General features: G+C 43.5%; 1 protein-coding gene across 2 annotated transcripts in view; it reads right to left on the bottom strand.

Annotated features, from left to right (window-relative positions):
• The window catches only part of ASAP1 (ArfGAP with SH3 domain, ankyrin repeat and PH domain 1), a 234,518-nt gene that overhangs the window by 72,673 nt on the left and 148,925 nt on the right, over positions 1 to 12,920 (bottom strand). The window lies entirely within an intron of this gene.

Here is a 12,920-nt window from a genome sequence, read left to right as displayed (position 1 = left end):
GTCCAGTCAATGGGCATGTGAGTGGGGGTTGGCGGGTGGCGGTTGCGGATGGGGGAGAAAAACTGGTGGCAATCTGTTCTTTCCCCACGCGCTCACGGGCCGGGGGAGCTTCTTCCTGGACTAAGGATTACTGACTTAAAGGGTGTGTGTGTGTGTATGTGTGTGTGTGTGTATGTGTGTGTGTGTGTGTGTGTGTGTGTTAAATACCAGGCTCCTAAAGGAATGTCAGTATTTTATTTTATTTTTTTAAATATATTTTATTGATTTTTTACAGAGAGGAAGGGAGAAGGATAGAGTCAGAAACATCGATGAGAGAGAAACATCGATCAGCTGCCTTCTGCACACCCCCCACTGGGTATGTGCCTGCAACCAAGGTACATGCCCTTGGCCAGAATCGAACCTGGGACCCTTGAGTCCGCAGGCCGACGCTCTATCCACTGAGCCAAACCGGTTAGGGCGGAATGTCAGTATTTTATAAGTACCAAAGGAGTGATATTTGAAGTGTACTTAATCGGCAATCCAAGGACTTTCAAGGGTTGTTTTGACTCCATGGGGTACTTCCTATACATGCAGACTTTAAAACCTCACTTCAAAGTGTGGCTGGAAGGTAAATACATTTATTTACTTTACGATGAACTGTAAATTGAAGAGTACAGAAATCACTGCTTGTTCTTTTAATTCTATTACCTACTCACCTCTCCAGCACTTAATATATAGTTTTGACCAAATAAATAAAATGCCAATGACCTATATTCAGGTATTTGAGATCCCCCAACCTGAGCTGAGGACATACCTTTCTTAAGTCACTTTCAGACACTGTCATATTTTATAACCTCCCTCTGAGCCAAGAGTGTTCTGTCAACCCCCTACGGCTACGTGCTCAGTAAGGGCTTCATCAAGGGATCACTCACATGTAACTTTTATAATTAAAGGTCTGTAGTTGATAATCTGACAAGAGTAGCTCGTATCAGACTAATGCTCCTGTCAAAAACAATTAAAAATGGACAAAATATTTAAAACCACCACTTGGAGCCACGTTCAAGGGGAAGCAAATTAGGCTCCATCTTTTGAAAGAAAAAGAGTCAATGACCGCAGCTTATTTTAAAATTGTGTTCAAGAAACTCCTAGCTTTTAAAGCATGTGCTAGCAGGGGAGAGAGTGGAGGAGTGAGGATGCGGGGAGGGACACACACCAAGGCACAGTTTCTAAATCAGTGGTTGCCAACTGGTGGTCCGTGAGGTCCGAAAGGTTGGCCACCACTGTTCTAAATGACAATCTACTTCTCAGATGAATGACGTTAAAACTTTGAAACTTAGAAAAACGGAATGGCTTGGAGAATTTCCCCTTGATCCAGAGAGTCCACAGAATTCAGTGTTTTGTTTTTAAAATGTCCTCATACACAGCAGGGACAGCAAGAGAAAGAGACAAATTCCCAGAGCCATTTTCAAGCTAAAGCACCTCCAGGGAGATCACTGGCTTTCCTAGTAAGATTTCTGCTATTAAAATACTGACAAGGCCTGTGTGTAACAATAATAAACGTATTTTAAGAGTAAGACCCTCCACCGTTCTCCACCATCTTTTGAATCACCCAAGGGGGTGGGGGAGACCAGGGGTTGGTAATCTCAGACCAGAAACACAGAAATGCTTCTTACATCTGTAAAGAGCATCAGATGCGTTCGTGTCACTGAAGCACTGTGAGAAAACGAGAACATTATGAAAACACACTGGAAAACGGATACCAGGGTGCAGCCTCTTGTGGCTTCTTTGGACGAGGCCAAATCCCTTGGCCGGGAACCGCGCGGATTCCACGGAGCCTGTCTCATGGAAAGATCTGCAGGGCCGCTGTTTTACTCATCCAGCTGTTTTGTAAGAATTAAGTGTCCTAGTGCTGCCCACACAAGCTGACCAGACCCCGGGTGTGTTATAGTCGTCGGTGACGGCAGAAACCGCCAGGTTCCAGCAGTCAGTGAGATCTGGGTTTGTCCCCACATCTCCGAGCCTCCCAAAGTCATCCATGGGTTACATGGCTGGGAGCTTACATTGGATCAATGCGTTCACGAATAATCATGATTCATGAATATTGAAGCCGTTCATGGAGAGCTTCGCAGGGACCCATCCAGCCAACAAGTAGCAATTCATTCCCCACGTGGCGAGCCCCGCCCTGTGTCAGGTAGAAGACGGGCACAGAGCACCTGCAAACAGCAAAGATGGAGCCAGCGAGGCTCGATGTGGCACCTGCGTAAGTTAGTCCGGCTCTTTAAGCTTCAACCTCAACATCCATAAAATGGGGATAATGGAGACCGACCTCACAGGCCTGCCTGGCTTAGCTTAGAAGAGCGTCAACCCCCAGCGAACGCCGTGTCCTCCGAGAGGTCTTCCCCTTAGGACCCTCTTCAAGCTACATCGGATCCCTCTCGCCACTTCCCAGTCCCTCACTGCGACACCTTCTGGTTGGAGGACCTGATTCACTCCTCTCCCCGCTCTAGGCCAGTGGTCGGCAAGCTCATTAGTCAACAGAGCCAAATATCTACAGTACGATAGAAATTTCTTTTGAGAGCCAAATTTTTTAAACTTAAACTTCTTCTAACGCCACTTCAGAAGAGACTCGCCCAGGCCGTGGTATTTTGTGGAAGAGCCACACTCAAGGGGCCAAAGAGCCACATGTGGCTCGCGAGCCGCGGTTTCCCGACCACTGCTCCAGGCTGTACAATCATGGAGGCAGAGATCCTGTCTGATTGTCCGCCACACCCACATCCAGAACAGTAGCAGTGCTCAATAAACATCTGCTGAACCCACTAACAAGCTACGTTGACAAACACACAAAGCACAAAGATGAGGGACACGGGACAGTCCTCATCAAGGAGCTGACAGAGCAGCTGCACGTTCCAGTCACCAGGGAGGAGTTCCACCTCATCCCAATACCTGGGCCCCCTGCGGAACAACTCCAGGCGCGTGGGCCTGGGGGATCGCTGCTTCTGTGTTCTCAGAGCTCTCCAGGCGATGCTAAAGCACTGCCAGAGCCGAGACTCCCTGGTCTAATGCTAGAGAGGCTGGTCCACAGTTACAGTACAACGGGATGTATGTTCTCCTGCAGCAGCAAGACCTGCGTGTGGGGGTGGAGAGGCCTGTGTCTGCACGCCCCAGGGCCGTAGGGCTGGGCACAGGTGTCTGCTGAGCACGTAAGGTGGCCACTGAGACTGAGGACCTGAATTTTACATGATGACTGCAAGAGATTTAATTTTAAAAAGCCGTATGTGACTAGAAGCTACTTTACTAGCTAGTATAGACCTAGGGTGAAGGACACAGAAGTAATCCAGGTGAAGGTGGAGGGGGTGGTGGTCAAAGGTCACTTGGCTGTGGCCCCAACCACAAGGAAAAAGGGAACCAGACTGTGCACACGCCCTGCACTCTCCACCCGCACAGCCAGGGACAAGCTCTGCTCCGCAGCCAGGGCAGCTGTGGCCAAGGAAACGCTTTAAAGAAAAAGCACAGCCCTCGAGCACAAGAGCCCGCGTGAACCGCTGACTGATGTGGCAGAGGAGGAAGCGTGTCTTAGCGAGGACACTGGGACAAAAGGAGTCGCATGGAGCTCCAAGCAGTCAACATGGCAGCACCGCCCAGCTGCGCATCAGGGTCTCCCTTCTTGGCGGCTCACAAGCTGAGCGCCTACAGCACAATCTGGAACGTTACGCAGAAGTGACACTTATTCCTGAGGCAGAGCCTGGCTCATTAAGCTCTTTATAACATCAGAGTGGGGGGAGGGAATAATGGCGGCGGAATAGACAGACGTGTTCCGAGCCTTGTCCCGGAGCAGAAAGAAAGAACAGCTGAGGGACGCACAAGGAGTGTTTGTTGGCTGGTTGGGAGACAGCTGAATTCCAGAAGGAGGTGGGGGACTGCTGAACGGGGTTCCCCTGACCTGGCAGCACCAACTGCGGCTGGGTCCCCTCCCGGAACTGCGGGCTTGGACGCGGAGTCTGCGCCATCTTGATCCGGAAAGTGGAGCTTATCTGAAGCCTGAGAATCCACAACTGCGGCACCCCAGGAACAGCTGCGAGCCCCAGAACAACGCTCCCCAACTGGCGCAAGCACACGGGTTCAGAGGAGCTCTACACTCCACCACGGAAAGGTCAGATTTCGCCTGGGATAAGGTGAGGTCTCTGGTCCCGGCGGGAGAGAGGAACGCGCGTTTTGCGGGAGCTGGAGGACCAGGGAAGTCTGTGCCTAGAAAAATCCGTGGCTGTAGGGGCTGGCGTGATCTGTGATTGTGGAAAGGGGTCCTCAGAGCTGCTAAGAGAAGGGCACTCTAAAAAGCAACCCATTTTGATCTGAAGTGCAGGGACACCCTAAGAATTTCAGGCAGTCCAGACTTACGCGCAGCCCGTGCGCTCCCTTTGTGCCTGGGTTTACTCGCAGTCCCGGAGTACGCACAACTGGGCTTTTTCCTCTTCAAATCCTTGCTTCTGATTACTAAGCCCAATACATAGGATCACCCAGTTGGGGACACCCTGGGAGACTGCAGGGGAAAGTTGTTTTTCTGGAACCTGGGGATCGGAGCGGGGAGTGACCATCAGAGAGTCAGCTCTGAGGCAGACCACGCCCACAGGCCGGTGGCGAGTGCCACAGGGAAAGAAGGCTCTAACACTGCCTAGAGAGGCCATAGATAGACCCAGAAGTCAATCCAGAAACACTGCCACCCAGGGGCTGAATCACAAATTGACTCTTGCGTAATCAAAAATAAAGGAATACGAGAAATTAAGACACACCGCCTGCTTAAAATCAGGACTGGCTTACAAACCGAAGAGCAGTGGATCTCAGGGAACTGCAATACTGTCTGGACTGAGAAACAGGCGTGCCAAACAGAAAAACAGAGGAAGTGAATGACCTTCACTACTTCACATTTTATTTTTACCTTTTATTTTTTTATTTTTTTTATTTTTTTTATTTTCATTTTTTGCATCTTTTAATCAAGAAACTTTTTTTTCTTTTTTCATCACTTGATTTTACCTTTTTAATGATTACATTTTTATTTTCAATCCGTATTATTACTACTGCTATTTTATCTTTTTTTTTTTTTTAAAGTATCATTTTATTTTCTCTTCATTTTATTTTGGGATTAGGGTTCTACATTCTATTTTTTATCTTTCCTTTAGCATCGTTTTACTCTATCTCAACTCTACCTTTAGGCCATCACTCTCTTCCTAACCTCCCCCTTTTCAGTGTCCTGTTTGTCTTACCCTTTTACTGCTTTAGATTTTCCCTATTCTTTCTGTTTACCCCTTGTTAAAATTTCACCCTACTTACATATCTAATCTCTAATCCCCTGCTCCAAGTCCACATACACCTCTCCCTTCGCTGTCTGAGCTATCCATAAACTTGTCCTTCTCTCTGTCCTTTTGTTGTTGTTTGCTTGAATGTAGATTATATCCAATTTTTATGCTGTTTTTGTGAGATTGTTTTGCTTATTCTTCTTTTGTTTATTTTTTTGTTTGTTTTGTGCTTCAGCTTTCCCTTGCCTCAATCCATATTAGTTGGTGTTGTAGTTTGTATTAATCCCCAGGCACTTGTTGCTGGCATTTGCTGGGATTAGTGATTGTTCTATTGGAGTTTTATCCCCAATATATATAGTCTGTTCCCCTTTCTCTCTTAGTCACTTTCTTGTCTCTCTTACTTTTTTTTTCTCTTTACTTTCCCTTTTCCCAATTTCATTTTCACACTCCTTTTTTCTTTTTTTCTTTCTTTCTTTCTTTTTTCCTCTTCTTCTTTCTCTCCTATCACCTAATTTGCCTTTCTCTGGTGGTCACCTTTATTGGAGGTTATTAATATCGTGAATACATTCCTGTTCAGTGCCTTGTGAGTTGTACCTGGTAGTGCTGTATTTTGTGCCTTTAAATCAACCCAGGAGAGAGAGAACTACATAACCAGACACCCAGAGAAGAGAGACCATGGGGAGACAAAGAAGCAGCCCGCATATGAAAGAAAAGCAGGCATCACCAGAAAAGGAAGTAAACGAAATGGAGGCAAGCAACCTTCCAGAAAAAGAATTCAGAGAAATGGTCATAAGGTGGCTGAAAAGAATGGAAGACAAATTCGACAATATGAGCAAGAACCAAGAGGAAATGAAGAAGAACCAAGAAGAAATGAAAAATGACATCGCTGCTGTAAAGAACTCAATAGAAAGCATCAAGAGTAGACTAGAAGAAGCAGAGGACCGCATCAGTGAGCTAGAAGACAAGATGGAAAAAAATACCCAAGAAAAGCAACTTCTAGAAAAAAAAATTAAAAGGCAGGAGGAGAGTCTAAGGGAACTTTGGGACAACACGAAACAAAACAACATCCGCATAATAGGGGTTCCAGAAGGAAAGGAAGCTGAGCAAGGAATAGAAAACCTCTTTGAAGAAATAATGACAGAAAATTTCCCAGATATAGGGAAGAAAAAACCCACACAAATCCAAGAAGCTCACAGAGTCCCAAGCAAAATTAACCCCAAAAGACCGACGCCAAGGCACATTATAATTAAATTGGCAAACACCAACGACAAAGTAAGAATCTTAAAAGCAGCAAGAGAGAGACAGAAAGTTACATACAAAGGAACCCCCATCAGACTAGCAACTGATTTCTCAACAGAAACTCATCAGGCCAGAAGGGAATGGAATGAAATATACGAAGTCATGCAAAGGAAGGGGCTGAATCCAAGAATACTGTACCCAGCAAGGCTGTCAATCAAAATTGAAGGTGAAATCAGGAGCTTCACAGACAAAAAAGGACTAAGGGAATTTATTACCACCAAACCAGCAATGCAAGAAATGCTAAAGGGTCTACTGTAAAAAAAAAAAAAAGAAAGAAAGAAACAGGAAGCGAAGAAGTAACACAGGGGTAAAGAATAGGAATGGCGACAAATAAGTACCTATCAATAATAACTTTAAATGTAAATGGATTAAATGCCCCAATCAAAAGACATAGGGTAACAGATTGGATAAGAAAACACGACCCATATATCTGCTGTCTACAAGAAACCCACCTCAGAAAAAAAGACGCACACAGACTGAGGGTGAAGGGATGGAAAAAGGTTTTCCAGGCAAATGGAACTGAAAAAAAAGCTGGGGTAGCAATACTTATTTCTGACAAATTAGATCTCAAACTGAAGGACATAACAAGAGATAAGGAAGGCCATTTCATAATACTAAAGGGAGCAATCCAACAAGAAGAAATAACTCTGGTAAACATATATGCACCCAATACAGGAGCACCCAAATACATAAAAAAACTCCTGGAGGATATTAAGGGAGACATTGACAGCAATACAATCATAGTAGGAGACTTTAATACCCCACTATCACCATTGGACAAATCCTCTAAACAAAACATCAGCAAAGAAACATCAATCCTAAATGACTCACTAGACCAGATGGAATTAATTGACATCTTCAGAACATTTCACCCCAAAGCCACAGAATATACATTCTTCTCAAGCGCACATGGGTCATTTTCAAAGATAGACCATATGTTGGGACATAGGCAAAGTCTCTTCAAATTCAAGAAGATAGAAATCATATCAAGCATCTTCTCAGACCACAGTGGCATAAAACTGGAAATCAACTACAATAAAAACAACCCAAAGAAATCAAACACATGGAGACTAAACAGCATGCTATTAAACCATGACTGGGTTACCAGAGAGATCAAAGAAGAAATAAAAAACATCATGACAACAAATGACAATGAAAACACTACAATCCAAAATCTATGGGACACAGCGAAAGCAGTCTTGAGAGGGAAGTTCATAGCTCTACAAGCCTACTGCAAAAAACAAGAAACAGGGGTAATAAATTACCTAACCCAACAACTCAAAGAGTTAGAAAAAGAGCAACAAGAAAAGCCCAGTGTAAGCAGAAGGAAGGAAATAATAAAGATCAGAGCACAGATAAACGACATAGAGACCAAAGAAACAATACAAAAGATCAACAAAACCAAGAGCTGGTTCTTTGAAAGGATAAACAAGATTGATGAACCTCTAGCCAGGCTCACCAAGAAGCAAAGGGAGAGGACCCAAATAAACAAGATCAGAAATGAAAGAGGTGAAATAACAACAGATCCCGCCGAAATACAAAGGATTGTTAAAAAATACTACGAACAACTCTATTCCAACAAACTGGACAACCTGGAGGAAATGGACATATTCCTAGAAAAATATAACCTTCCAAAACTCAATCAGGAAGAATCTAAACAGCTCAACATGCCAGTAACTATGGAAGAAATTGAAGCAGTCATCAAAGAGCTTCCGGCAAACAAAAGCCCGGGGCCAGACGGCTTCACAGGAGAGTTCTACCAAACATTCAAGGAAGAACTAAAACCTATCCTCCTCAGACTATTCCAAAAAATTCAAGAGGAAGGAACACTTCCCAGCTCCTTCTATGAAGCCAGCATCACCCTAATACAAAAACCAGATAAAGACAACACAATGAAGGAGAATTACAGGCCAATATCCCTCATGAATGTAGATGCCAAAATCCTCAATAAAATTCTAGCAAATAGGATCCAGCAGTACATCAGAAAGATCATACACCATGACCAAGTAGGATTTATCCCAGGAATGCAAGGATGGTTCAATATCCGCAAATCAATAAATGTGATACATCACATAAACAAATTGAGAGATAAAAATCACATAGTCATATCAATTGATGCAGAAAAAGCATTTGACAAAATCCAACACCCTTTCTTGATAAAAACTCTCAACAAGGTGGGAATAGAAGGATCATACCTCAACATCATAAAAGCTATATATGATAAACCCACAGCTAACATCATACTCAATGGGCAAAAACTAAAACCATTTCCCCTAAGAACAGGAACAAGACAGGGATGCCCACTCTCACCACTCCTGTTTGACATAGTACTGGAAGTATTAGCCACTGCAATTAGACAAGAAAAAGAAATAAAAGGCATCCAAATTGGAAAAGAAGAAGTAAAGCTGTCCTTATTTGCAGATGACATGATATTGTACATAAAAAACCCGAAAGACTCCATCAAAAAACTAACAGACTTAATAAATGAATTCGGCAATGTAGCAGGATACAAAATTAACACCAAGAAATCTATGGCATTTCTATACACCAACAATGAACTTACAGAAAGAGAGACTAAAAAAGCAATCCCATTTTCCATCGCACCAAAAAAATTAAGATACTTAGGAATAAACCTAACCAAGGAGGTAAAAGACCTATATGCGGAAAAACTACAGGACACTGAAAAAAGAGATAGAGGAAGATGTAAACAGATGGAAGAACATACCATGTTCATGGATTGGTAGAATCAACATCATTAAAATGTCCATACTACCCAAAGCAATCTATAGATTCAATGCACTCCCCATTAAAATACCAACGGCGTATTTCACAGACCTAGAAAGAACTCTCCAAAAATTCATCTGGAATAAAAAAAGACCCCGAATAGCCACAGCAATCCTGAGAAAGAAGAATAAAGTAGGAGGGATCTCAATACCAGATTTCAAGCTGTATTACAAAGCCACTGTCATCAAAACAGCCTGGTACTGGCACAAGAACAGACATATAGATCAATGGAACAGAATAGAGAATCCAGATATCGACCCAAACCAATATGCGCATTTAATATTTGACAAAGGAGGCATGAGCATACAATGGAGTCAAGACAGTCTCTTTAATAAATGGTGTTGGGAAAATTGGACAGATACATGCAAAAAAATGAAACTAGATCACCAACTTACACCATACACAAAAATAAACTCAAAATGGGTACAGGACTTAAATATAAGACGGGAAACCATAAAAATATTAGAGGAATCCACAGGCAGCAAAATCTCAGACATATGCCAAAAGAACTTTTTCAGTGATACTGCCCCTAGGGTAATGGAAGCCAAACAGAAAATAAACAAATGGGACTACATCAAAATAAAAAGCTTTTGCACAGCAAAAGAAAGCATCAACAAAACAACAAGAAACCCCACTGTATGGGAGAACATATTTGCAAATGGTATCACTGATAAAGGTTTAATTTCCAACATCTACAGGCAGCTTATACAACTTAATAAAAGGAAGATAAATGATCCAATAAAAAAATGGGCAACGGACCTAAATAGAAGCTTTTCGAAAGAAGACAGAAGGAAGGCCAAGAGACACATGAAAACATGCTCAAAGTCACTAATTATCCGAGAGATGCAAATCAAAACAACAATGCGATACCATCTCACACCTGTCAGAATGGCTATCATCAACAAATCAACAAACGACAAGTGTTGGCGAGGATGCGGAGAAAAAGGAACCCTCGTGCACTGCTGGTGGGAATGCAGACTGGTGCAGCCACTGTGGAGAACAGTATGGAGTTTCCTCAAAAAACTGAAAATGGAACTCCCATTTGACCCAGTAATCCCACTCCTAGGAATATATCCTAAGAAACCAGAAACACCAATCAGAAAGGATATATGCACCCCTATGTTCATAGCAGCACAATTTACAATAGCTAAGATTTGGAAACAGCCTAAATGCCCATCAGCAGATGACTGGATCAGAAAACTATGGTACATCTACACAATGGAATACTATGCTGCCGTAAAAAAGAAGGAATTACTACCATTTGTAGGCACTTGGATGGAATTAGAGAACATTATGCTAAGTGAAATAAGCCAGTCAATGAAAGAAAAATACCACATGATCCCACTCATTTGGGGATAATGAAAAACATTATAAACTGATGAACAAAAAGATAGTTACAGAGGCAGTAAAGCATCAAACAGACTGTCAAATTACAGTGGTAAGGTTAGGGAGAGGTGGGGGAAATAAGAGATCAACTGAAGGACTTATATGCATGTATATAAGAGTAACCAACGGATGCAAAACATTGGGGGGTGAGGGCATATATGGGAGTGGGGTGGGGGTGGGGGGCAATGATAAGATATGTACACATATAATACCTTAATAAAAATTTGAAAAAAAAAAAATAACATCAGAGTGGCCCATGCCATTTGTGGAATGCCTGATTAATACAGAGGGGCCATGCCATTGCTTCCGCTCCCATTCCCCATCACCAGGTGTTCATAAGCACCTACTATGCAGCAGGCAGGTCGGCAGTTCATCAGAGGCCTTAAATACCTCCTCATTTTGTCCAGATAATATTCTGCAAGTCAGTTATTATTTTCTCACTCTGTGGTGAGGCAGTTTAAGATTTAGGGAATAATTTACTTGACTTTAACAAGTGGTGACAAAGCAAGGATTCAAACTCACGTCTACATTGCCTTAGTTTCTTTTTTTTTAAAAGGCTGTATAGTATCCTATTTATAATATACTTGTGTATTTAGCAAATCCCCCGTTTATTTTCTGTTTTCCCAAATGCTTTGATGAACCAACTTGTAAATAAATTTTAAATATACTTTTCGTAGTGCATAATAGACACACATACATATGAAAAGGTATGTAAACCCTAAGTGTAGCATTTGATGAATGATCAAAAAGTAGACATAACCATGTAATCACCCCCAAATCAAGAAACAGAACCAGGCCAGCACCTCAGAGGCCCCTGTGCCGCCTCGCAGTTACCCACCTGCCGCCTCGCTGACAGCGGGTGCCCATGAGGGCCTGCCACGCTGTGGGAGTCACACAACGCAGCGAAGACAGGAGTTATAAACTGGGCGTTTAATTCAGGCCAAGCCTTAAAACAACACTTGGTCGCTACGTAAGGAGACAACTACCATTTATCTACCTTAATTAGAAGTTAGTGTTTCACTGGACATAAGAAATTAGAGGGAGGTACCAAGGAACCAGGTGTCAGAAGTGTGAACAGTAAGATTAGAGCGTCACAGGCCTCGGGGCTCCAGAGACGATGCTTCCAGTTCAGGAGGTGGGATTCCCAGCCCGCGAAGGAGCGCAGGGCCGTAAAGCAGCCGGGGGCCGAGCTCTGCCTCTCTCCATGTTCCTTCCAGCACTATGATCTCATGATGATTATGAACACAGCATAAATAAAATATAAAACTTATATGCAATGTAAGTGTATGGCACTTACGGCACTCCCATGAGGTGGCAGGCTCTTTGCAGATAGGAGCTCATTAAGTCCCTTCAACAACCTTGTAATAATGCCGCGATCCCCGTTTTACAGGGAGAAAATGGATGTTCAAAAAGGGAAGTGACCGCCTGGGGCAGGGCAAGGATGCCAACCTCCCTGTGCGTCCCCCGCCCCCACCCCCCCCCCAAGCCGGTGCCCTTCCCATCAGACCCTGCTGCCCTCCCTTCAAGTTCTGTTATGTGAGGGAAGAGACCTGGAAACTCATTTTCTGTTCCCAGCCTTTCCTTCCCTGGGGCGCTGGAACCCACAATGCATTTCCCTGGTCCCCACAGCTTATCTTAATTTGGTTTCCTTCTTAGCCACTGACAACACGCTTTTATCTTCAAGGCGACAGTCACTGGCCCGAAGTGAAAACATTCAGTACACAGCTTACCTGGCATGCCCTCGGCCACAAGGCAAGAGTAGCCGGAGGTGCGTCCAGGGCTCCATCTAACGGCCCCCCTCACCCCTTCCCCTCTCCAACTTTCACTGATTTTCTCCCATCCAAGTACTAATCAGGCCCGAGCCTGCTTAGCTTCCAGGATCAGATGCGTTCAGGGTAGTGTGGCCATAGACTTTCAAATGTGGAAGGTATACTCCAGAGAGAAAAGATCCTCAGGTGTAATTGAGGCCACTGGTTTATAGATTGACACAGAGATTTTAAATATCTCCTATGTCACTTGTGGCAAAATTACCTATAATTTCATTAAGTATTTAACACATGTTTTATTACAGTTGACAGTCAGTATTATATTACTTTCAGGCATACAGTAGGGTGGTTAGGCGTTTATGTAACTTTTGAAGGGATCCACCATCTACTAAGTTTTTAAATGTATAATATAACC

Source organism: Plecotus auritus, assembly GCF_963455305.1.
Source record: "Plecotus auritus genome assembly, chromosome: 11".
Taxonomy (NCBI): Eukaryota; Metazoa; Chordata; class Mammalia; order Chiroptera; family Vespertilionidae; genus Plecotus; species Plecotus auritus.
Note: the sequence above shows the minus strand (reverse complement) of the source record. Positions and strands in the feature narration are given on the sequence as shown.